This window comes from Balaenoptera musculus, chromosome 11 (genome assembly GCF_009873245.2).
Source record: "Balaenoptera musculus isolate JJ_BM4_2016_0621 chromosome 11, mBalMus1.pri.v3, whole genome shotgun sequence".
In the NCBI taxonomy this organism is placed as follows: domain Eukaryota; kingdom Metazoa; phylum Chordata; class Mammalia; order Artiodactyla; family Balaenopteridae; genus Balaenoptera; species Balaenoptera musculus.
Window position 1 is genome coordinate 57,069,390 of NC_045795.1, and position 26,440 is coordinate 57,095,829.

At 42.6% G+C, this 26,440-nt stretch overlaps 1 pseudogene; it reads left to right on the forward strand.

The window, feature by feature from the left end:
• The first annotated feature begins 5,742 nt into the window (after positions 1 to 5,742).
• Positions 5,743 to 26,440, forward strand: part of LOC118904264 — a 29,732-nt pseudogene continuing 9,034 nt past the window's right edge.

The following is a 26,440-nucleotide window of genomic DNA, read 5'->3' on the forward strand; positions in this document are numbered from 1 at the left end:
GAGGCCAGGGGGCCTTTGGGCAGAGAGCCCCACCCCCAGCCCAGCTCTGTGCCTTCCCCGGTGCAAGAGGCTCTGGGTGATGCTTTGGGGGCACAGTGAGCAGCCGCTCGGCCCTCCAGGAATGGAGTGACTGCTGACTGCTGATGCAGCCATGCTGGGCAGGAGGTGGTAAGTGGAGGCTCTGAAACACACTGTCCCAGCCTGAGGACCCCGGGAAACGCCAGTTCTCTGGGCTGGAGAGTAAAGGCCTGGCGTCCAGCGTTGATTCTCTGGCTAATGACCCTCTGACGCAGCCAGGACCCCTCCTCTCTTGGCCTCAGTTTCCCTCCCTGCATGACGTGGGGGTGAGCAAGCCTGTCTGCACTTCTGCTCAACTGCACAGTCTGTGACTGTGTTCCCAGGAACCAGGACTGGGTGAGGCCCTGGGGACACAGGGGGCCTGGAGGTCAGGCCTGGGGTAGGGTTAGCTGATGGCAAGGGCATGACTGCTTCTGAGAGTGGCAGGGGCCCTTAGCTCCACAGGGTGGGTGGTGGGAGGACCAGAGTACACTCTCTGGGCTCCCTGCTGGTTGGCCTTGACAAAGACCTTGTTGTCATGGCTGGGGGTGCTGGCCTCTCACGCAGAGCTGTTGGGGCCAGGCCCCCAGCCTTGACCTTGCAAGGGCTCTTAGCCTCATTCCCAACCAACCCCCAAGAGTCCCAACAAGTGTCTCAGAGAGGCCCAGAGAAGTTCAAGCTCAGCACTGGGGCAGGGACCAGGGCTCAGTCTACACCAGCAGAGTCCCCAGGGTAACAGTGACTGTTATAAATCCCATGGACAAAACCATCCAAGCCCTTGTGGGACAGCATGTCTTGGTCCTCTACCTCGTGACCTCGCAGGGCCACTTCCACTGACAGTGTATATGTGAAAAAGTCTTGGCAGGAGTTTCCTGTCAAGTTTGGCCTGATTGTCCACGGGGTCTCTAATCTGGAAAGCCAGCCAGCAGTGGGTATAACCCTCACCCCCAACCCTTTCCAAGCAAGTGGATAACAACAAAGGCCCTGCAGTTAACGAAACCTCCTAGGCTGGAGGTACTGCTGAATCAGGTGTGCATGTCTTACTTCCTCAGTGGCCTCCTGGCTCTATTTTAGAGCGCTCTCTTAGCAATACTGACTCCATTTTTATTTTCCTTTCACAACCTGGAGATAGCATCAGATTTCACAGGCCAAGGGTTCAGTCCTACAAGACTGCCCACCCTGTCCCCCACTTCAGACACCAGTTGCAGGGCCAGGTTGTCACCTGTGCATCTGACCCACTATAGATCAGAGGTTCCCACAAGCCCCTCCTCAAGTTTGATTAATTTCGTAGAACAGCTCACAGAACTCCGAGAAACATTTTACTTCCTAGATCACCAATTTATTATAAATGGATAAAACTCAGAAACAGCCAGATGGAAGAGATGCCTAGGGCAGGGAACGTGGGAAGGGGCACGGAGCTTCCAACCCTCTCTGAGAGCCCCACTCTCCCAGCACCTCCACATGTTCACTCACCCTGTCTATTTACTGCGGGGTTTTATGGAGGTTTCATTACATTACAATGGTTAAATCATTGGCCAACGGCAATTGATTCAACCTGTAGCCACTTTCTCCTCCTTGGAGGTCAGGAGGTGGGACTGAAAGTTCCTACCCTCTAATCACATGGTTGGTTTCCTGGGCAACCAACCCCCATCCGCAGGTGTTTGCAACAGTCACCTCATTAACGTAACAATAGACACCTTTAGGCTCTCAGCACTCAAAAAATTCCAAGGGTTTTAGGAGCTCGGTGCAGGGAGTGGGGACAGGGACGGAGACCAACAATGTATCTCTTATTATAAATCACCGTATCACACTGACTGAGCAGGACCCCTTAGTCCCCTTGTGTGCTAATGTTTTCATGCAGCCATCAGCCCACCCTGGGAGACCCCGAGCACCTATGGCCCCTTCACTGGGTGAACCTTCCAGTGTTATGCCAAGCCTGGTGCCTGCCCAGAGAAGGCCTTGGGGAACACTCCACAAAGGGTTTCAAGACCCCCTAGACTGCAGGACTCCCTTCCTCAGGGTGCTCATGACCACGTAAAGTACCTGTTCCCCTGGGGCTGGGCCCGCTTGGCATCCTGATCTTACCTGTTCCAGGTCACTGTGGGCTGCAGGATGCCTTTGCTGATGGGCTGACCTGGAGCCAAGAACCCCCAGGGCCTGCACATCCCCGCTGGTGACCTGCATGGACGGGGGTCCTGAATGGGGAGGGGGCTGTGAACCTAGGTTGCTCCGACACTGGCCGCATGAGCATGGGCAAGCGGCGCATGAGCCCGCCCCCGCCCCACCCCAGGTGCTGGAAAACAGGGCTGTCCTTGTGCCCCCAGTGGGTCGTCACTGAGCTTCTGAGTTAATCTGGTGGTCTGTTTGCTTCCCAAGTGATAGAATCACCACATCCTGATTCTGGTGAGTTCTCTGATGGTCAGGAAGTTCTTCCTCTTGTCTAGCCACTGCCTACCTTGCTTTGACTTAAGCCAATCCAAAGGTACCTGGTTAACTGTCCAGGATGATAGAGCAGGATGATAGGCCAGTGCGTGGAGAACATGCAAACCTCAGGCTATCAGGGGGCACATGGCCCCATGGACCGCCAAGTTCTCTGCTGCCCCCTTGTAGAGTTCACCTCTCCCCAAGGAAGCAGTTTTGGTCAGCGCAGAGGGATCCGGCCACCCCAGGCGATGGCCAGGGACAGAGGGTAGGCCTGAACGGCTGGCCCTGCAGATGGGCAGTGGGGAGGGTCCTGGGCTGGAGATGCTGGATGGCTTCAGCTGGCTCTCTGCACAATGATCCCCTGGCCCTGGGTTCCAGGGTCACGTGCAGCACAAACGACCCCGGCTCGGCCCAGTCCCCCATCGCACTTTTGGTGTGTGTGTTGCTGGTCAAGTGCACAGGGTCCTCTGTGCGGTTTCCCTGAACATGTCGTCAGGCATGTTTCAGAGCCAGCTTTGCCCGCTATCATGCGGTGACAGGTGCTGAACCTTCCTGTCTAGGGCTGTGGCTGGGCAGAGCCTAGAGGGCTTGTGCTCTGTTTGTTTGTTTTGGCCACACCACTCGGCTTATGGGGTTTTAGTTCCCTGACCGGGGATCTAAACTGGGCCTTCGGCAGTGAGAGCGCGGAGCCCTAACCACTGGACCGCCAGAGGGCTCGTGCTCTGGAGCCAGTGGGTCTGGGTTTGAGGACTGGCCTCTCCACTTCAGGGCATGTTGAACCTCACCTAGAGGATGGGGTGGGCCTTGCCCTGCCCCCGCTCTGGAGGCTTTAGCAAAGACTTCAGCTGGGGTCTCGCTCCAACAGCTTTCTGTGCTGAGACCACTGGCCCACTCCCTCCCTCCTGTACCTCCTGGAGGCTCCTTTCAGGCTTGCCCTCCAATCCCCGTGCCTCTCCTGCTGGCTGAGAGCCGAGTGGGTGGGTCCTGCCCTGACCCCCGTGGATGGGGGCATCCTGTGTGCTACCCGCCACTGCATGCTCCGGGGAGACTGCTGGGTGGGGACAGCCGCCTGTGCCATCTCCTGTTCCAGGCCACATGGTGGAGGGGCTATCGCACCTTCCTGGTCTCATCTCGGACTTGGCTCTGTGAGACAAGGCGGGAAGTGAGACCCAGCCCGGGATGGGCCATGGGTGCTGCGTGGGTCCCAGAGTGGGGGACGAGGGGGCTGGCCAAATGGGCTGCACCCTGAGCCATGTGGAGCTGGACATCACCCTTGTGGGTCATGCACTGGTTCTGGCTGGGATGCACCTGATCTTGGAGAGATAGCAGTGAGTGGTGGCTTGAAGCAAGATCTTAGTTCTCTGCCCAGGACTTGGACCTGGGTAGCCTGGATGAAAACCAGGAATCCTAGCCGTTAGTCCGCCAGGGGCTAGAAGCTGGAAGATAAATTCCCCTGGCCCTTGCCTCCATTGAAAAATGCATTTCTCAAGAAGGCAAAAACTGTAAAAACAGGTACAAAGTTTATTATTAGAGACACAGCACAAGTGGGAAAGCACACAGAGAAACAGTTTATCTAAGACAGAAGCAAGGCAGAAATACACACCCGGAGAGAGGGTGTGGGCGTCTCCGCTAATGATGAGGAGCACGGGAAAGAGGCAGTTAAGTCACTTATACAGCGCAGTTCTTCCGGCTCTTTGTTTATCTTTGGCCCATTATTTGGTTTCTTTTTCCACACCTGACCTGCCCTAGGACCCTCCCGGACATGGATTCCAGCCCAGAGGCCTATGGGGGGCCTTGGCATCACCTATTATGGGGTGGCGCCCCCCCTTTTTGACCCCCAAGGAGGCTTTCTGCGCATGTGCAGTGTCTCCCTTGCCCCAAGGATGGGAAACATGTGACCTCTTGATCCTTTACTCAGACAGCATTTAGCCTCTTCCTTTCCCTGCTGTGACTGTTATCTTAAAGTGTCCTCAGGAGACAAAGTCCAGCTACTTACCCTGTTGCTGTTGTTATTTCTATCTCGTAGTGCAAACAGGAGGCCGGTTGTAAATATCTAGCCCAGAGCCCACCTGCCTCCTTCCTCAGGAAATGTAAACAGGAGGCCAGTTGTAAATGCCCAGCCTGGAGCCCACAGCCGGTGGGGAAGCAACCAGAGCAGGGGTCTCCAGGGCACCCCCAGGTCCTAAAATCCCCCACGAGCCCACTCTTGGCCTGCCTTGGCTTCACAGCGCCTTACCTGATTCAGAAGCCCTGAGTGTTCCTCTCCTGCCGGTTTATACCCAGGCAGGTTCACGCTGCAGGGCCTAACTGTGCAGACAACAGGACCACAGCAGTTCTTCCTTCCAGAACACATTCAGGCTTCCCCCACCTGAGAAACGTCACAGAGCCTGTGAGCTTTATGTCCTTTGAGGAAGAGGTGAGCTGCTGAGGCCGAGCCAGCCTGCTGTATCTCAGCACCAAGGATGTAGTCAATAATTTTTTTCTTTTTTTGAAATGAATGACCCGGATGCTAGCTGGACTCAGAAAGCCGGAGCATCTGTGCAGGGTCATCCAGGTGGGGAGCACCCAGGAGGAACGAAGCCTGGACTCATCCCCAAGGCTGGAGGTACTGCTGAATCAGGTCTGGGTCCAATCACAAGACGGAAATCACATTTAAACGGGGAAACAATATAAAAATTGGTAAATTTTGTCTGATCAGGTCACCCAAGATGGCTGTTCTCCTGCTCTCTGTACATCCCCTGCTCGACCAGCCCCTGCTTTACCTATACCTTATTCACGTGACTGACCTTCCCTCTCAGTCGTAGAACCTGATCAGTAAATGCCTGTGTACTTGCCCCTGGCCCCAGCTGGTGATTGTTCTAATCTTTAGATCAGAACTCTCTCCCCTATGCTGGTTTATCAAAGGGGCAGTAAGGGGCGTGCCCCTCTGCTGGTTTCTCTGGCAACCAGTGAGTCAGTCTGACGTCAGTTCCTCCTTTAACTGGTAACCTACCCCCCCCCCCCCCACCGCTCCTCTCCCCCTGGAGTGAAGACTGCCGCCATGTCCCGCCCGCTGTTTGCTGCACGCCATGGGTGTCTCGCTCCAGGACCTTGCTTCAGACGTGTAAGATCCTCCTACCATTAAACCATTGAGGTTGCTCTTGCTGACTCTGGGCTGCTGCTTCTGGCTTGAGGCTGGGCAAGTACAGGGCTTGCTGGCTTGAGGGGTGCAGCCCAACAACTTAGATAAAAGAATGACTCTGAGATGTAATAAAACTCAATATGGGCCCTAGGGCTGAGGGAGAGCCTCCCAGGAAGAAAAAAGCTTGGAAGGGGTCCTCTCTCGAGGTCCTGTGTTCAGGCCTCGTTGGTGGCAGAGAAGTTGGCCGGGTTGCTCCTGCCGTGGCTCCCCAACCACTGGGTAAGCAGGAAGCAACTCTCGGGGGCACAAACCAGGTGCAGGCAGGTCAGCTGATGGCTAGGCCTGTGAACAAGCAGAGGAGGTTGGAGTGCCAGTGGGGGCAGGAGGCCCAGAGTTTGCAGTGTGTTGATGTTACTGAGTCCAAGCTCATACTGCTTGTCTCCTGACAGGCCAGTAAATTGAGAGACAATTTGTTGGGGCAAGGAATAGTGACTTTATTTGGAAAGCCAGCAGACCGAGAAGAGGGTGGAGTAGTGTCCCAGAGAGCCATCTTCTCTAGAATTCAGGCCTCTTTTTAATTTATTTATTATTTATTTATTATTTATTTTTGGCTGTGTTGGGTCTTTGTTTCTGTGTGAGGGCTTTCTCTAGTTGCGGCAAGCGGGGGCCACTCTTCATCGCGGTGCGCGGGCCTCTCACTATCGCGGCCTCTCTTGTTGCGGAGCGCAGGCTCAGTAGTTGTGGCTCACGGGCCCAGCTGCTCCGCGGCATGTGGGATCTTCCCAGACCAGGGCTCGAACCCGTGTCCCCTGCACTGGCAGGCGGATTCTCAACCACTGCGCCACCGGGGAAGCCCCAGGCTTCTTTTATACTAAAAGGGAAGGGAGTAAAATCCTGGTTCTGTTCAGACTCTGATTTCTTCATTCCTGCAGCCATTCACATGTGGGCCTGGTCAGGATGTTTGCTGTGAGTTAACAAAGATATTTTAGCTTAATGCTCATTACCTGGGAAGCAGGCCTCCCAGAGGCGGGCCATTATGTATCATTTAAGCTTATAGGCAACATCCCTTTAGTAATTAACTTGTAGCAAAAGCAGTAGGATACAAAGGTTAAAGTAAAAGAAACAGATCCGATATGGAGTCAGATTTGTCTTCTCTATTACATTGTGAGGGGCACGGGTTTTGTGCCCATGGCTGGGCAGGTCTGCACCAGATGCCATCACACCTACACTTGTGACCAATCAATCTTGCAGCCTCCAAAACCAGCAGGAGGGCCCCTCTCTCTGCAATGTCCCCCTAGCGCCCTCTACTGGAAAAACTTACCATTGTGCTCACTCTGAAGGACAGAAGCTTCAAGGAATCCTGTTCATTACTGCAGAGCATGTGTGAAGGGTGGCTTGGAAGTTGAGCAGCAGTAAAGGGGGAACTGGCACAGAAGACCCATGACGCAGCTCTATCCTGGAACCCATTGGCCCAAGGAGAAAAGAGAAGCGCTGTGCACAAAAAAAGTCACAACTAGCCAATTAGAAAAGTGAGAGGCTGGATCCAACCCAAGTGCCCAATGAATAGGGCAGGCTCAGTAGAGGCTGGAATCATGGGAGACCCTAACTTTGGGGGTGTGAGTGGATGTGAAATAATGCCAGGGTCTCAGGTGGACTTGGCGTGACACCCACAGGTGGTGACTTCTCTCTGCAAAGTTATTCAAAGGCAGAATGAAGCAAAGGGGAGTTTATAATGGTGATCCTGTCACCAAGTGCAATGGATTGCATGCTGGCTCCAAAGGATGTGTCATGTCCTAATTCCTGGAGCCTGTGAATTTTACCTTGTATATTAAGGTATGTGACTTAGTTACAGATTTCAAGAGGAGATGCTTATCCTGGATTATCCTATGAGCCCTGAATGCAGCCACAGGCATTTTTTTAAACTTCATAGGAAGAATTTTATATTTTTCAATAACTTGTCTTTAATATGGGTGCAATTTACATCATTTTCACTTTCATTTTACCTAAAGATTTGGTAATGCTCTTTTTTTAATTAAAAAATTTTTTATTGAAGTATAGTTGATTTACAACGTTGTGTTAGTTTCTGGTGTACAACAAAGTGATTCAGATATATCTATCTATCTATCTATATATTCTTTTCCATTATAGTTTATTATAAGTTATTGAATATAGTTCCCTGTGCTATACAGTAGGTTTTTATCTATTTTGTATATAGTAATTAGTATCTGTTAATCCAAAACTCTTAATTTATCCCTCCCCCACTTCCCCTTTGGTAACCATAGATTTGTCTTCTATGTTAGTTTTCCCCTGACTCTTGTAGGGCACGTTCACCCCTTTCTAAGGGAAAGAGGCATAGAGTCGCATGTAGTCATTGGCATCAGGCCAGGATCTCAGAGTGAAGCACAGTTGTTGCTGTTTTATCCTCTTAATTTTAATTCAGTTTTAAAATAGGCAAAACATGTATAGGTTTCAAAAATCAAAGCTGGACTTTCCTGGTGGTGCAGTGGTTAAATATCCGCCTGCCAGTGCAGGGGACGCGGGTTTGAGCCCTGGTCCGGGAGGACCCCGCATGCTGCGGAGCAAGTGGGCCCGTGCGCCACGGCTGCTGGGCCTGCACTCTGGAGCCCGCGAGCCACAACTACTGAGCCCGCGTGCCACAGCTGCTGAAGCCTGCGCACCTAGGGCCCGTGCTCCGCAACCAGAGAAGCCACCACAGTGAGAAGCCCGCGCACCGCAGCGAAGAGTGGCCCCCGCTCGCCGCAACTGGAGAAAAGCCCGCGCCCAGCAATGAAGACTCAATACAGCCAAAAATAAATAAAAATTAAAAAAAAAAATCAAAGCTAAACACAAAGTTTACTCAGGAGTTTCACTGCCATCCCAATTTCATTTACCCCAATCCCATTAACTTCCTGTTGGCAGTCATTTTTATTCATTTCTGGGTTGTTCTGCCTGTTTTTTTTTGGCAAAAATAGAAATATGTATCAAAAAATAATTATGAAGATTTAGTCCTTCACTAACAGGAAATTCTCTCAGCTGCTTATGGGACTGTCATAGCTGAGAGTGGTGTATTATAATAAATTAAACAAAAATAAATGGACTGTTCCTAATTTCAGATCACACTGTTTCTGAGAAGAGACCTATAGGGATAAGAAGAAAAGTTATTATTTATGCCATTGCTTGGAGCTGTTCCTTCACTAAAAGACATTTCTTTTTTCACTTAACAGTATATCCTAGAAATCACTCCATGTCCTTTCATATATACTGCCTGTGTCACATTCTTTCCCCCTTTTTTTTCCTTTTGGTTGTGTAGCACTCCATTGAATGAAGATACCATAATTCAACCAATCTCTGGATAGGCATTTTAAGAGCCTTTTATATAGAGAGAAATTAGCTCTTTACTATCAGATAACTTGCAAATATTTTTTCCCAGTCAATTTTTGTCTGTAGACTCTTGTGTGTTTGTGTGTGTGTGTTTTCCTTAAAAATGTGTGGTTTTTTTATGTGTTCTTTTTTTAAGATTTTTAAAAAAATTTACAATATTGTGTTAATTTCTGCCATACAGCACAGTGATTCAGTTATACAGAAATATGTGTATAGTTTTTCATATTCTTTTCCATTATGGTTTATCACAGGATATTGAATATAGTTCCCTGTGCTATATTAAGTTTTTAAACTATCTTAGGTAATTGGATTTATCAATCATTTATTACTTGAGATATTCAGTCATAGTTAGGCTTTTCCCACATCTAAGTTATAAAGGAACTCAGCCATGTTTTCTCTAGTACTTATATGGCCACATTTTTTTTTTTTTACATCTCATCCCTATGAAGTTCCATGCTGTGAGGTGTGGATCGAATTTTATCCTGTACTGAGGAGCTATGAAATCCCACCATTTTTTAATACTAAATTCTTTAATACACTCAACAATGTGTTTAAAAGGTCAGGATATAATTTCTGATGTTTCCTTGTTCTATTTTGTGTATAAATGCCTCTTAATATTTTTTTCCAAGAAGTCAATGAAAATTCTCTTAAGAGATTAAGTGCCTACTTAGAAAACCTCCAGAAATCAGGCTTCAAGTCTTTGAAACCAACCCAGCTTGTGTTTTATGTCAGAGAAACAGACCAGAATTCCTCTGATGGCCAGGAACACTTCAGCACTTCAGGTACGTTTCTTATTTCTTGTGTGTCCCTTGCAGGCTTGTTGTGATGTGTCCGATCTGTCTAATGTTGCTAGAAGACCTTCGGATCGAAGCCTTGTCATAGGAAATAATATCATTTAATTGAGTGTTTTCCTGGAGTTAGATTCTGTTCCTGGTTGCATGTGTTTGATGAGCCATTTTTTATGTTTAAACTTTTCTGACTAGAAAACTGAAGTGTTCCTATTTGTCCCCTTCCTATTTCAGTGCTGTTTTAAGTATTAAATGTGTATATAACAATTTGTATCTTTAAAAAATATAGCTTACATTCTCTTATTTAGTCCTCAAAGTACCCTGTGAGGAAGGTAGTATTTGCCCAATTGTAACTTAGTAATGTCCCAGGACCATGGAGGCAGAATAGGGGTCTTGAACCCTTTAACTCCAGCCTCATGCTGTTTCTAAAATCTGATCAGTCTTCATGTACAGCCTTCTGTTTTGTCCTTTGTCACTGCTTTAGCCATGATCCGGTGATACTTTAAACTGGATTTAAAGGATAAACATGGGTCTGTCCATCCTTTTCATGATCCTTGAGGAAATAACTTTATTTTTAGAATGAACTTTAAAACAGTCTAAAGATTTACTAAGAGCTTTCTGTGAACAAATGCTAAAACAAATAGCTGTCGTCAGCTCTGGCTGAGTAAAGAGAAAAATCCTCTACTTTCAGTTAATGGTTAACTTTGAACCGTTTATTAAATGAAAATAGATTATAAAATAATAAATTAGTGGGAATTCCCTGGTGGTCCAGTGGGAATTCTGTGCTCTCACTGCCAAGGGCCCAGGTTCAATCCCTGGTCAGGGAACGATGATCCCACAAGCTGCATGGTGCAGCCAATCAATCAATCAATCAATCAGTAAAATAAATAAATAAATCCATCCATCCATCCATCCATCCATCCATCCCTCGTGGCGAAGTGGTTAAGAATCCGTCTGCCAGTGCAGGGGACACGGGTTCCATCTCTGGTCCGGGAAGATCCCACATGCTGAGGAGCAACTAAGCCCGTGCACCACAACTACTGAAGCCCAGGTGCCTAGAGCCTGTGCTCCACAACAAGAGAAGCCACCGCAGTGAGAAGCTCGCACACCGCAACAAAGAATAGCCCCCGCTCGCCACTAGAGAAAGCCCATGCGCAGCAAGGAAGACCCAACACAGCCAAAAATAAATAAATTAATTTAAAAAAATAAATTATATATATATGGAGTTCTTAGAAGTCAAAAAGAAAACAGAGTAGCTTGGTTACAAAAATGGGCAAACGCAATGACTAGACAGTTCAGGAAATAATACGCATATAAAAATGTTTAGCCTCAGTAATCAAATGCAAACTAAACTAATTGGGTAATATTTCCCAATAAAAGTTATGTGCAGTCTGGCACAAGCATTCCACACTATATAGCAGCATTTACATTGGATTAAATAATTAATGGAATTGATAAGAGAGAAACTGAGCTTTATTCCTTGACTTACCTCTTCTGAGGATAAACTATTTCTTCCTAACTTCAAATGCAGGAATTTGGATTTTCCTTTCCTCTTTCACTGACTAGAATAATTTTCCTACCAGTATTTCTCCCTTTACCATCAATGATTCAACTAAAAAGTCTTTCTTAGTTTGCATGTTATAGATTCTATAAATCTATGTGGCAGGCATAGCAGGTATCTCTGAGAATGATTTAGACTGTGATGACGGTCATCGTGGCAAAGAAGACGCATTTCAGTCTTGTATGGAATGGTGAAAAATTAAAAACAACTTTTATGGTCATCAGTTTTGGAAGTGTTAAATAAATTGCGCTACATTGATTATGTGGATTAGTATAGAGCTACTAAAAAGAAAGAGAATGATGTATACATACAGATAATGGAAGAGTCACCAAGGTTAAATAACAAAAACAAGTTCAAAGTAATAGATCCAGAATGGTGCAGTTTATATGTTAAAAAGGAACAATTCACACTGTGTGTGTGTGTTCGTGCAAACACATAAGCGTATATATCATATATAACATACACACAGAGCACGTAGGAAAGGTCTAGAGCAGTGCTGTCCAAGAGGGCTTTCTGCGGTGATGTAACTGTTCTGTATGAGTGCTGTGTGGTCCAGCTGGCGCTAGCCCCATGTGGCTGCTGGGCACTTGAAGTGGGGCTAGTATGACCAGGAACTGAATTGAAAATTTTATTTAATTTCAATCAATTTAATTTTATCAATACATAGCCACATATGGCTAGTAGCTACCATATTAAGCAGTGCAGGTCTAAATGCTTGTGTACCTAAATGTCAATAGGGTTACATCTAGTGAAAGTGTGAGGTTGTGTGCCTGTCAACAGGAGACTTTTACTTTGTATATATAATTTTACAAGAAGGATGTACTTATATAACGCTTGTATAATTTTCAAAACCAATTTAAAAAATTTTTCCAAAGAAAGAAAAAAGAGTCAGCATGTTATAATGGGGACAATGCTTGGCTTGGTGGCAGCTCAGATTTAAGCCCTCACTTCACGCTTCTTAACCTCCTCGAACCTCTGCTTGTTCACATTTGAAAAGAGATAATAATGGCACTGCTGAGAGTGTTCATTGAAAAGTTATGTAAGTTCAACTAGCACCATGTTTAACACCCAATAAAGGTGCAGGGGAACCAGTAGATTTCCTATTGTTGACGTAAGTTAGATTACTACCCTGAGCCCACTGACTACTTGCATTAAAGTCAGATTGTGAAGTGCTAACTTTTAAAAAATTTGGGAATTTTGAGTCACTTCTGAAAATATTGTGTCCCTAGCTAGTTGGATGGGGGAGTATGAGGACAGTCTCTTTCAACCGTAGAGAAAATTTGAGATGGGTTTCTGTGACCCCTGAGACTGGATTGGCCCCCCTCCTTGAACCACTGTCCCAGGGCAGCCTGCCCCACCCTCCCCTACCTCCCCCCTCCCCCTTCTCTTTAGTGCTGGACACCCTGTCTGCTGGACACTTGCTCATAGGAGAGCTTTTCCATCCCTTAGACTGTAGAGACCAAATTTATGAACAGCATTGAAAATATTCTCAATCCCTTTCTTAGTCTGGGGTGGGTTTGGTCACTGGCGCCAAACTAGAAAAGAAAGCTGACAGAGGACTTCATGAAGATGGAGGTAGTGTGGTATAGTTTGGGAGAAGGGATGTAGTTTTCCATTTACAGGTGACTTTCCAATAGGATGAATTTTAATCAGTAATGGAGTGTTTTAAAAGATTTTGAATCTATAAATGTATGAAAAAATGTTTTTAAAGTAAAGCAAATAATCATCTGTATTAACCGTTTGGGGAATTATATTCTCTAGGATTTCGAGCAGTCAAATTTACTTTGCACACCAGAGATCTGCTAAGCACAGTATTATATATTCTCAACTCCTGCAGTTTATCCATTGAACATATCCAAAGCTTGAATACTAATGTGCATTCCCAGCCTCTCAAAGAGGCCAAAAGGATATCTGACAGGCCCATCAAATAGGACAAGTCTTACTACTCCTTTACTGGGTTCAAGGACCCTGATGAAGACCTCGAGCAAGTCTGGAGAATGGAAACAACCCTAACGTATGTAAGAGTTTTTATTTAACTAAACTTATTTGTGGTTAGTAGCCCCCACTCGCCTCAGCTAGAGAAAAGCCCGCATGCAGCAAAGAATACCCAATGCAGCCAAAAAAAAAAAAAAAAAAAAACAACCCCAAAAAAACATGAGCTAGAAGAGAGGGTCTCAGCCTTGCATTCACTGGGATCCAGCCCATGAAACTTCTGCTTATACCCATTGTTCTAATTATCTCACAGTGTGTCCAGATGAACCAAAACTTGGGAATGTCTGACCTACCTTTTGGTATAGAAAAAAAGTGGGATTGGATAAGTCAAGGCATAAAAGCAAGAATGAGAGTTGTTGGACCTTAAGTCAAGAGGCTTAAGAATAACATATTAAAGAAATTTAGAGAAGCAATTACTCTGTGATTCAGTTGAGTGTTTCATAGGGTACAATTTTGGTCTGGAGCTAGATGTGTAGCCATCATGAAAAGATTGTCCCAGGGATCCAGAACTCAGAGTTAGTCAGCTGGCAAACAATGAAAACAGACTGGAACTGGGAAAAGCCAATTCACCAAGATATGTGCTATTCCATTGGTTCCTTGCCCAAGCTGAGTATTTATAATTTCCTTATTTGTATGTAGTTCATCCAATAAAATTCTTCAGTCTTTAATAAAAGTAGACACTCTTACATTATATTATATTACATGTTACTAGATAATGCATTTTTAAGAGTAGGGAACATGTTTTAATCATCTTTCTACTAATCTGCTTCGTAGATTCATAAAACCCAACGAGCATTTTTATTTCACTGAATTAAAGAATTGTTGAAAAAGTGTGAATGTGAAGAGCTGGAGGCTGGGTGTGGAGAACTCAAGGTTTAATATGGAAATGTAAAGTAGCTTAATACAGATGGTAGCAGTAGAAGTGACTCAGCAATGAATGTAGAGGACCATTTTTTTAAGACAGTGCCTCTGTTAGTTTCATTAGTGTTGACTTAAAAGTATCTGCTGTTTTTAGCAAGAGATACATTGTCTTAAGGAAATTTTCCAGTGTACATGAGTTGTGTTACTATGAAATCTTCATTTCCTCCAGAGGTATACTTTGTTTTAAATTCAAGCTCTCATGTTGACAATTACCAGGACAGGCTCAAAACATGTCATTTTGATTTGTCTACTCTTAAAGAAGAAGATAGCAACATACATTAAATAGACCACTGTTTTAGAAATTGAAATCAGTGGAAATATAACTGTCTAATTTATTGATCATTATTATCCAAATTCAGTTGTCAATAGCTATGTATCTTGTCAAACAATGAAGTAACCCCATTCATAGCCAGATAGAACCTTTGTTTTCTTAGCTTTGACAAATGAAATTAACCAACAATAAAGCATTACATGTTTTAGCCTTGTTTATAAGAGAGATCTTGCATTCACTTTAAAACTGATTTAAAATTAATATTGAATTATTCTAAATGAAACAGACAGTATTTAGAGTTGCTTACAAAAGAGCTGGGATAGGGTTGTGGCTGGTTCTTGGTGTCATGCTGTTTCATATCTTTTACTTCCATATATTTTTCTTGGGCTAGAGAATATTGAGAGTTGACTGGTATCACCTTAAATCTTCCTACTCAAAGCTTCTCTTCTAAAATCGACGGGTTAGAGATTTGTTTTGTTTAGTTTTTGATGCTTGTATCACAGGTCCTTGGGTTATATTTCTTGAACATTGATATGTTAGTGACTTACCTGAACCAGATCGTCACACCTCATAGAGTTTGAGTTTAGCTTATTAGGTATAATTTTAGAGCAGAGGGTCCAGGCTGGGTAGGATAGGAGAGGACAGCTCTACACTGAAAAAGGCAAGAAAAGGAATACATGCTGCTCTTTGGGCCCTTTGGGTAAATTACAGTATAGACTAAATGCCGCAAAAAAAAAATCTGTTGCCTTTACCAGCATGCCTTAGAGGGCCTGTGCCCCGGTTACGACAATTGTATGAATTTGGAAGATTTCATATCTCTTATTTCCATAACCTAACCTGGTCTCCCTGGTCCAGTGTGTTCACACAGGCCCAGCACCCCTTTCAGCCAGTCTTGACCTTTTACCAAATATGGAAGTTGCCCAGTTTGCGGGAACCCTGATGAGGGTTTGTTCAAGGTTTTGTTTTATGTTAGTTTTTCCCAGTAAGGATTCCAGGAGCTTATGTCATCAAAGCCAGAGTGGTGTTTGTATCAGTTTCTTGTTTCAGTTATTAATTTTTTATGTGGCCACGCCACGTGGGACATGGAATCTTAGTTCCCCAACCAGGGATCGAACCCAAGCCCCCTGCATTGGAAGTGCGGAGTCTTAACCACTGGACCGCCAGAGAAGTCCTAATTTTTAAAATTTGTTATTATTTTGCAAATAATTATAAAATTGTTGAACCATTTGAGAGGTTTCAAATCATATGAATGGAGTGACTGTCCCATAGTCAGGAGATTTAGGGTAGCTGTAACTAGGACAAAACTTCTTCACCACCATGGTCATTTTGGCCATATATGGTTTGTTTTTTTCATTCTTGTATTGTTTACCTCATCTTTATTATATATGTAGTTATAGGAGAGGATGCATAAGGAGCACATGCTGAATTATACAGTTCAGAGGGAGCATAAAAATAATTCTGCAAATTTACATCCAGCTGATCTTCACCTGGTTTACAAATTGCATTCACCTGATCAAAATTTAATCTTGGAAGCATGTTATTTCTAATATTTCAGAATGTAATGTTAAAAAGAGAAAATATAACAGTTTTATTTAGTGTAAACTTTCAAATAATTTTCCTTATGTTTCCGCAGAGACATGCAGGCTGAAATAAAACACAGAAATTATGAAAATTATGAAAATCAGTTGAGTTTTTAAAAACAGAACATAGAAGAATTATCAGGTCATAAAAGCTCCATTTAATCTATTTTCTTCTTATATCCGGCAGTTACATTTCAATCTACATTTTAGGACATGCTGTGTAATTTTGTATTTCTCAGCAAATTGTGCTTTATCTTACTGTAAAATCACTATATAGTGATAAAAACGCTACAATGAAATGTTTAATATGTAAGGTTTTCTAATTTTATACGATAATAAAAAGAATTTACCAGTCTAAAAAGAATTAGAAAATGCTACTTTGTGTTGTAGCTTTTAGTATTTCCATATTTTGCATATATTCTCTGATTATCAAATAATTTTATAACTAAAATGTATTGCAATTATAGAATTTGTGCTTGGAAGGAGACAAAAGGATCCATTTGTATCTAAACAAAATTATTCCATATGTAATGTCTACCCCACTGAAAAAAACATGTCATTGAACTAAAGAAAGACCATTGAAATGCTATTCTTTTTTTTTTTTTTTTTTGACAAGGAAGATGTCATGTTAACTTTTTTTTAATACAACAGGTTCTTATTAGTCATGCATTTTTTACACATCAGTGTATACATGTCAATCCCAATCTCCCAATTCATCACACCACCATCCCCACCACGCCGCTTTCCCCCCTTGGTGTCCATACGTTTGTTCTCTACATCTGTGTCTCAATTTCTGCCCTGCAAACCGTTTCATCTGTACCATTTTTCTAGGTTCCACATATATGTGTTAATATATGATATTTGTTTGCCTCTTTCTGACTTACTTCACTCTGTATGACAGTCTCTAGATCCATCCACATCTCAACAAATGACCCAGTTTCGTTCCTTTTTATGGCTGAGTAATATTCCATTGTATATATGTACCACACCTTCTTTATCCATCTGTCAATGGGCATTTAGGTTGCTTCCATGACCTGGCTATTGTAAATAGTGCTACAATGAACATCGGGGTGCATGTGTCTTTTTGAATTATGGTTTTCTCTGGGTGTATGCCCAGTAGTGGGATTGCTAGATCATATGGTAATTCTATTTTTAGTTTTTTAAGGAACCTCCATACTGTTCTCCATAGTGGCTGTATCAATTTACATTCCCACCAACAGTGCAAGAGTTCCCTTTTCTCCACACCCTCTCCAGCATTTGTTGTTTGTAGATTTTCTGATGATGCCCATTCTAACTGGTGTGAGGTGATACCTCATTGTAGTTTTGATTTGCATTTCTATAATAATTAGTGATGTTGAGCAGATTTTCATGTGCTTCTTGGCCATCTGTATTTCTTCTTTGGAGAAATGTCTATTTAGGTCTTCTGCCCATTTTTGGATTGGGTTGTTTTTTTAATATTGAGCTGCATGAGCTGTTTATATATTTTGGAGATTAATCCTTTGTCCGTTGATTCGTTTGCAAATATTTTCTCCCATTCTGAGGGTGGTCTTTTCGTCTTGTTTATGGTTTCCTTTGCTGTGCAAAAGCTTTGAAGTTTCATTAGGTCCCATTTGTTTATTTTTGTTTTTATTTCCATTACTCTAGGCGGTGGATCAAAAAAGATCTTGCTGTGATTTATGTCAAAGAGTGTTCTTCCTATGTGTTCCTCTAAGAGTTTTATAGTGTCTGGTCTTACATTTAGGTCTTGAATCCATTTTGAGTTTATTTTTGTGTATGGTGTTAGGGAGTGTTCTAATTTCATTCTTTTACATGTAGCTGTCCAGTTTTCCCAGCACCACTTATTGAAGAGACTGTCTTTTCTCCATTGTATATCCTTGCCTCCTTTGTCATAGATTAGTTGACCATAGGTGCGTGGGTTTATCTCTGGGCTTTCTATCTTGTTCCATTGATCTATATTTCTGTTTTTGTGCCAGTACCATATTGTCTTGATTACTGTAGCTTTGTAGTATAGTCTGAAGTCAGGGAGTCTGATTCCTCCAGCTCCGTTTTTTTCCCTCAACACTGCTTTGGCTATTCGGGGTCTTTTTTTTTTTTTTTTTAATTTTTTTTTTTTTTATTTTTTTATTATTAAAAAAAATTTTTTTTTTGCTGTGTTGGGTCCTCGCCTCTGCGCGAGGGCCCTCCCCAGCTGCGGCGAGCGGGGGCCACTCTTCATCGCAGTGCGTGGGCCCCTCACTGTCGTGGCCTCTCCTGTTGCGGAGCGCAGGCTCCAGACGCCCAGGCTCAGCAGTTGTGGCTCACGGGCCCAGTCGCTCCGCGGCATGTGGGATCCTCCCAGACCAGGGCTCGAACCCGTGTCCCCTGCACTGGCAGGCAGACCCTCAACCACTGCACCACCAGGGAAGCCCTATTCGGGGTCTTTTGTGTCTCCATACAAATTTTAAGATTTTTTGTTCTAGTTCCATAAAAAATTCCATTGGTAATTTGATAGAGATTGCATTGAATCTGTAGATTGCTTTGGGTAGTATACTCATTTTCACAATATTGATTCTTCCAATCCAAGAACATGGCATATCTCTCCATCTGTTTGTATCATCTTTAATTTCTTTCATCAGTGTCTTATAGTTTTCTGCATACAGGTCTTCTGTCTCCCTAGGTAGGTTTATTCCTAGGTATTTTATTCTTTTTTGTTGCAATGGTAAATGGGAGTGTTTCCTTAATTTCTCTTTCAGATTTTTCATCATTAGTGTATAGGAATGCAAGAGATTTCTGTGCATTAATTTTGTATCCTGCAACTTTACCGAATTCACTCATTAGCTCTAGTAGTTTTCTGGTGGCATCTTTAGGATTCTCTATGTATAGTATCATGTCATCTGCAAACAGTGACAGTTTTACTTCTTCTTTTCTAATTTGTATTCCTTTTATTTCTTTTACTTCTCTGATTGCTGTGGCTAGGACTTCCAAAACTATGTTGAATATTTGTGGTGAGAGTGGACATCCTTGTCTTGTTCTTGATCTTAGAGGAAATGCTTTCAGTTTTTCACCATTGAGAATGATGTTTGCTGTGGGTTTGTCAAATATGGCCTTTATTATGTTGAGGTAGGTTCCCCCTATGCCCACTTTCTGGAGAGTTTTTATCATAAATAGGTGTTGAATTTTGTCAAAAGCCTTTTCTGCATCTATTGAGATGATCATATGGTTTTTATTCTTCAATTTGTTAATATGGTGTATCACATTGATTGATTTGTGTATATTGAAGAATCCTTGCATCCCTGGGATAAATCCCACTTGATCATGGTGTATGATCCTTTTAATGTGTTGTTGGATTCTGTTTGCTAGTATTTTGTTGAGGATTTTTGCATTTATATTCATCAGTGATATTGGTCTGTAATTTTCCTTTTTTCTAGTATCTTTGTCTGGTTTTGGTATCAGGGTGATGGTGGCCTCATAGAATGAGTTTGGGAGTGTTCCTTCCTCTGCAATTTTTTGGAAGAGTTTGAGAAGGATGAGTGTTAGCTCTTCTCTAAATGTTTGTTAGAATTCACCTGTGAAGCCATCTGGTCCTGGACTTTTGTTTGTTGGAAGATTTTTAATCACAGTTTCAATTTCATTACTTGTGATTGGTCTGTTCATATTTTCTGTTTCTTCCTGGTTCAGTATTGGGAGGTTATACCTTTCTAAGAATTTGTCCATTTCTTCCAGGTTGTCCATTTTATTGGCATAGAGTTGCTCGTAGTAGTCTCTTAAGATGCTTTGTATTTCTGCGGTGTCTGTTGTAACTTCTCCTTTTTCATTTCTAATTTTATGGGTTTGAGTCCTCTCCCTCTTTTTCTTGATGAGTCTGGCTAATGGTTTATCAATTTTGTTTATCTTCTCAAAGAAGCAGCTTTTAGTTTTATTGATCCTTGCTGTTGTTTTCTTTGTTTCTATTTCATTTATTTCTGCTGTGATCTTTATGATTTCTTCCTTCTGCTAACTTTCGGTTTTGTTTGTTCTTCTTTCTCTAGTTCCTTTAGGTGTAAGTTTAGATTGTTTATTTGAGATTTTTCTTGTTTCTTGAGGTAGGGTTGTATAGCTATAAACTTCCCTCTTAGAACTGCTTTTGCTGCATCCCATAGGTTTTGGATCATCGTGTTTTCATTGTCATTTGTCTCTAGGTATTTTTTGATTTCCTCTTTGATTTCTTCAGTGATCTCTTGGTTATTTAGTAACGTATTGTTTAGCCTCCATGTGTTTGTGTTTTTTATGTTTTTTTCCCTGTAATTCATTTCTAATCTCATAGCGTTGTGGTCAGAAAAGATGCTTGATATGATTTCAGTTTTCTTAAATTTACTGAGGCTTGACTTGTGACCCAAGATGTGATCTATCCTGGAGAATGTTCCATGTGCACTTGAGAAGAAAGTGTAATCTGCTGTTTTTGGATGGAATGTCCTATAAATATCAATTAAATCTATCTCGTCTATTGTGTCATTTAAAGCTTCTGTTTCCTTATTTATTTTCAATTTGGATGATCTGTCCATTGGTGTAAGTGAGGTGTTAAAGTCCCCCAGTATTATTGTGTTACTGTCGATTTCCTCTTTTATAGCTGTTAGCAGTTGCCTTATGTATTGAGGTGCTCCTATATTGGGTGCATATATATTTATAATTGTTATATCTTCTTCTTGTATTGATCCCTTGGTCATTATGTAGTGTCCTTCCTTGTCTCTTGTAACATTCTTTATTTTAAAGTCTATTTTATCTGATATGAGTATTGCTACTCCAGCTTTCTTTTGATTTCCATTTGCATAGAATATCTTTTCCCATCCCCTCACTTTCAGTCTGTATGTGTCCCTAGGTCTGAAGTGGGTCTCTTGTAGACAGCATATATATGGGTCTTGTTTTTGTATCCATTCAGCGAGCCTGTGTCTTTTGGTTGGAGCATTTAATCCATCATGTTTAAGGTAATTATCAATATGTATGTTCCTATGACCATTTTCTTAATTGTTTTGGGTTTGTTTTTGTAGGTTCTTTTTTTCTCTTCTGTTTCCCACTTAGAGAAGTTCCTTTAGCATTTGTTGTAGAGCTGGTTTGGTGGTGCTGAATTCTCTTAGCTTTTGCTTGTCTGTAAAGCTTTTGATTTCTCCATCGAATCTGAATGAGATCCTTGCTGGGTAGAATAATCTTGGCTGTAGGTTCTTCCCTTTCATCACTTTAAGTATATCATGCCACTCCCTTCTGGCTTGTAGAGTTTCTGCTGAGAAATCAGCTGTTAACCTTATGGGAGTTCCCTTGTATGTTATTTGTCGTTTTTCCCTTGCTGCTTTCAATAATTTTTCTTTGTCTTTAATTTTTGCCAATTTGATTACTGTGTGTCTCGGCATGTTTCTCCTTGGGTTTATCCTGTATGGGACTCTCTGCACTTCCTAGACTTGAGTGGCTATTTCCTTTCCCATGTTAGGGAAGTTTTCTACTATAATCTCTTCAAATATTTTCTCAGGTCCTTTCTCTCTCTCTTCTCCTTCTGGGACCCCTATAATGTGAATGTTGTTGCGTTTAATGTTGTCCCAGAGGTCTCTTAGGCTGTCTTCATTTCTTTTCATTCTTTTTTCTTTAGTCTGTTCTGCAGCAGTGAATTCCACCATTCTGTCTTCCAGGTCACTTATCCGTTCTTCTGCCTCAGTTATTCTGCTATTGATTCCTTCTAGTGTAGTTTTCATTTCAGTTATTGTATTGTTCATCTCTGTTTGTTGGTTTTTTAATTCTTCTAGATCTTTGTTAAACATTTCTTGCATCTTCTCGATCTTTGCCTCCATTCTTTTTCCGAGGTCCTGGATCATCTTCACTATCATTATTCTGAATTCTTTTTCTGGAAGATTGCCTGTCTCCACTTCATTTATTTGTTTTTCTGGGGTTTTATCTTGTTCCTTCATCTGGTACATAGCCCTCTGCCTTTTCATCTTGTCTATCTTTTTGTGAATGTCGGTTTTGCTCCGCAGGCTGCAGGATTGTAGTTCTTCTTGCTTCTGCTGTCTGCCCTCTGGCGGATGAAGCTATCTAAGAGGCTTGTGCAAGTTTCCTGATGGGAGGGACTGGTGGTGGGTAGAGCTGACTGTTTCTCTGGTGGGCAGAGCTCAGTAAAACTTTAATCTGCTTGGCTGCTGATGGGTGGGGCTGGGTTCCCTCCCTGTTGGTTGTTTGGCCTGAGGGAACCCAATACTGGAGCCTACGTAGGCTCTTTGGTGGGGCTAATGGTAGACTCTGGGAGGGCTCATGCCAAGGAGTACTTCCCAGAACTTCTGCTGCCAGTGTCGTTGTCCCCATGGTGAGCCACAGCCACCCCCCACCTCTGCAAGAGACCCTTCAACACTAGCAGGTAGGTCTGATTCAGTCTCCCCTGGGGTCACTGCTCCTTCCCCTGGGTCCCGATGTGCACAGTACTTTGTGTGTGCCCTCCAAAAGTGGAGTCTCTGTTTCCCCCAGTCCTGTCAAAGTCCTGCAATCAAATACCAGTAGCCTTCAAAGTCTGATTTTCTAGGAATTCCTCTTCCCGTTGCCGGGCCCCCAGGTTGGGAAGCCTGACATGGGGCCCAGAACCTTCACTCCAGTGGGTGGACTTCTGTGGTATAAGTGTTCTCCAGTCTGTGAGTCACCCACCCAGCAGTTATGGGATTTGATTTTACTGTGATTGTGCCCCTCCTACCATCTCATTGTGGCTTTTCCTTTGTCTTTGAATGTGGGGTATCTTCTTTGGTGAGTTCCAGTGTCTTCCTGTCAATGATTGTCCAGCAGTTAGTTGTGATTCTGGTGTTCTCACAAGAGGGAGTATGAAATGCTATTCTGTTAGCTACTGAGATATTAGTAAATGTCAAAATTCCATTTTTTCTATATGAAGTTTGCACGCAAAGTTTTATTTCACTTTCATTGTCTAAGCTCTGAATCCTCTTAGTGTCCACAAAATGCCACATTGGACAACTACAATATTGGAATTATTTCTGTAGGATATTTGGAAATGTTATAATCATGCTTTAACTCATATCATACATTTATTCACTCTTCTCCTTATTTATAGGCTAAGTCATTGTTTTTCAAATTATAAGTCATAACTTTAGTCTCTGTAACCTCCTTTAATCGGGAATGGTTCCTCAGTGTTTTCTTGTCTTCCATTACCTTGCTGTTATTTTGTAGAATGCCCCTCAATTTGAGTGTTTTGAGTTTATCTGGTACTTCTCATAATTAGAGTCAGGTTATTCATATTTGGCAGGAATACCCCGAAAGTGACGTGTGTTGTTTTCAATGTTATATAGGAGGCATATAATGTTGATTATCCCATTACTAGTGATATTAACTTGGGTCATTTGAGTAAGGTGGTGTCTCCCAGTTTTTTCCCCAGTAAAGGAACTATTTTCCCCTTCAGTTAGTTTCTTTTGAGGAGATACTTAGGGCTATGTAAATATCCTTTTAACACTGAATTTTTACCCCTTAGCTCTAGTGCTCATTGATGATTTTTGCCTGAATCACATATTATGATGATGGTTGCCAAATGACAATTTTCTAACCTTATCATCCCTTCAAGCTGGCTCCTATGTCCCCATCATTCTTTGAGAACTCTCTTACTTCCTGGTTCACCAAGGTGTTCCAGGCTCATTTGGACTTTCCCTGGCCCAGTGTTTGATTGAACCCTTTTGCCGAGAAGCTCTGGTTCTTTTTAGGAGGGAATGATTTTTAGAAATCAAGATCTGGGTGGTGCATGTCTCAATTGCTACTGAACTTCTCAGTGGCCAGAGCTACGAAACATGTATCTTTGTCTTTATATCTATAGATAGATCTAATATCTACATAGATAGATAGATAGGTAGAAAGAAAGAAAATGCCACGTGTAGAACCTTCATTTTTATCTCAGTGTTTAGAGACAAAACACAAAAATTGTTAAACTAGATCAGTTAAATTTTATACACTAAATGTAAGAATTCCAACAATCAGGTCATGAATATATAATCATAAGATTATATTTTAGTCTACAGTTTAAGACATTTGGTCCCCAAACCCAACCTTGTATGCCATTTGATAATTCATTTGTCAAAAAAATCACCCTTTCTATTACATAATTTAAAGTAAATTGATTAACACATATGACTTAATAAATGAGGAAAAGGTTGAAAAATTGTAATAGCTAATAATCGTGATATAAAATAAGATATTATTTTCTTATTTCTCACACAGAAAGCAGAAATAAAATCTTTACCAGTATTTTTAAAGGGGGAGTAGGAAGAATTATTAATGACTGTACACATTTAGTGAATCAAAAAAATGTGGAATATAGGGAATTCCCTGAACTTGATTATTTTTTAAATGTTTTAGATCACAACATCTCAAACCTTTAAAGTGACTTAATGATTACGGAACCTTAAAAAGGTTTATTTGGCAAGCACTTTTGAGATGGACATATGAGCCCTTCTGCAGAGTTATCCTAATGCCTGACCATCAATCACTGACAGGTGTCCCACAGGGGGTGTCAGGTGGCCTGGGGATGGGGTGCTTTAGACCATTTTTCCCCTAACCCCCTGGAGCTTTCTCTTGCACAGTTGTACCCAGGGCCCACTCCACCACTACCATCTTGGACCCAAAATGTTCCTCTGATCCCCGAGTCACCTTGCCACTCTGCCCTGCCTACTCCTGCAGCAGCCATTCAGCCTCCTAGGCACCACCCAGGCCTCTCGTTTGTCCAGACTCCCCTGGGGGACTAGAGACTCTGAGCGACAGCCAGCATCCCTTGTGCCATGACCATTATAACACCGAGGAAGTGATAACCTCCCAAGGGGCCGTGCTGCTCGGTACGAGGCCACCCGGGCTGCCCTCAGCTCTTGTCTGAAAGCTCTCCCCTTCTAATCCTTACGCCGACTTTGATGTTTATTTTCTCTTTTAAGACTTCACTGAGGTAAACGTTCTAAGAAATGCAGAATTAAAAGAACATCTTTCTGCTGAGCCTATGATGTAATTGACGGGGGAAAATAATAAAGGTGGAGAGAGGTGAGACTAGAGCTGGGCATTTGGTCGGGTGGGAAGGAACCAAGGGGCAAACAGACCCACCCGACAGGAGCGTGTGGACGGAGACACCGAGACTGGTAAGGCCTGACCAGTGGGAGCACTTGGACAGAGAGCTGAGGGGCTGAGCGGGGCGAGCTCAGGGTGCTGACAACCAAGACAAAAACGGAGCAAGAGACAGGGTCTACCCAGCTAGAATCCACAGAGTTACCTCCGCAAGTGCCTGCCTCAGGAAACACCGCCTGTTGAATGTTACCAGCGCCATTAGGTGCGTCTTCTGAATTGACTTTTTCCCCGTCTGGCTGCACTAGGACACCATCTGCTCACGTGCCCCAGTAGGAAAAGGGTCGCCTGTAGATGACCGAAGCACGTGGCGGTCCAGTACAGCCTGCCTAAAAGTGCAGTAAACATAAGGGAGGTTTGAAGTATCTTTAATTCTTTAAAAATCATCCCATCTCTGGAAGTCTAGCAACAGGCTGGGTGTAATTTAAATTGATTTTTTTTGATAGACAAAGGAAGTTGTCATAAGTAGAATATGATTTAACAGATGCTGGCAGTTCTCCAAGAAACCTATTTTAGAAGTATTTACTCTAAAAGAATAGACTTGGCAGCAGTACTTATAATTTGGTAAACGTTTGATGGCAAACTCGGTTTAACACTGGGGCTGCTTTAAGTCAATGAACACGTCGTTCAATAGTAGAAATGTTTGCGTTATAGTTAGTATTGCAAAGTGTATATCTCTGTTTTTTTCTTTCTAGATAACAATGGGAAAAGTGCTGTTAAAAAGCTGAAGAACAGTTTGCCACTTAGAAAAGAACTAGATCGTTTAAATGATGAACTGTCCCATCAATTGCAGCTCTCAGATATCAGGTAATGAAGAAGAGAAAGCCTAATTTAGAGATTAAAATAAACATGCTTTACCTATTGGTAAAGGTTTGTTTCTAACAGTTAAATATTCGCGTCTTTAATTATTCTGTTAACTAAATATTCTTTTGTTATCTTTTTATGAAAGTAATCAAATGTTTATGTAGGAAAACTAATATGAATTTCTTGTATAAAATAGTGAAGTAAAGTTTAGATACTGACATTTTTAGCATAATAGTTTTTTTATACAATGAATTTGTAATAAAAATATCCTTTTCAATATACCCATAATGTATTAAAAATAATTATTTCCCCCTCATATACGATTGGTATTCAAGTTTAAAAAGATAAAGGCAGATAAAAAATAAATGTTGTATTCTTTGGTTCTGTTTTACGTAGCATGACTTTTTTTTCTAACTGAGGTATAATTGACATATAACATTACATTAGTTCCAAGTG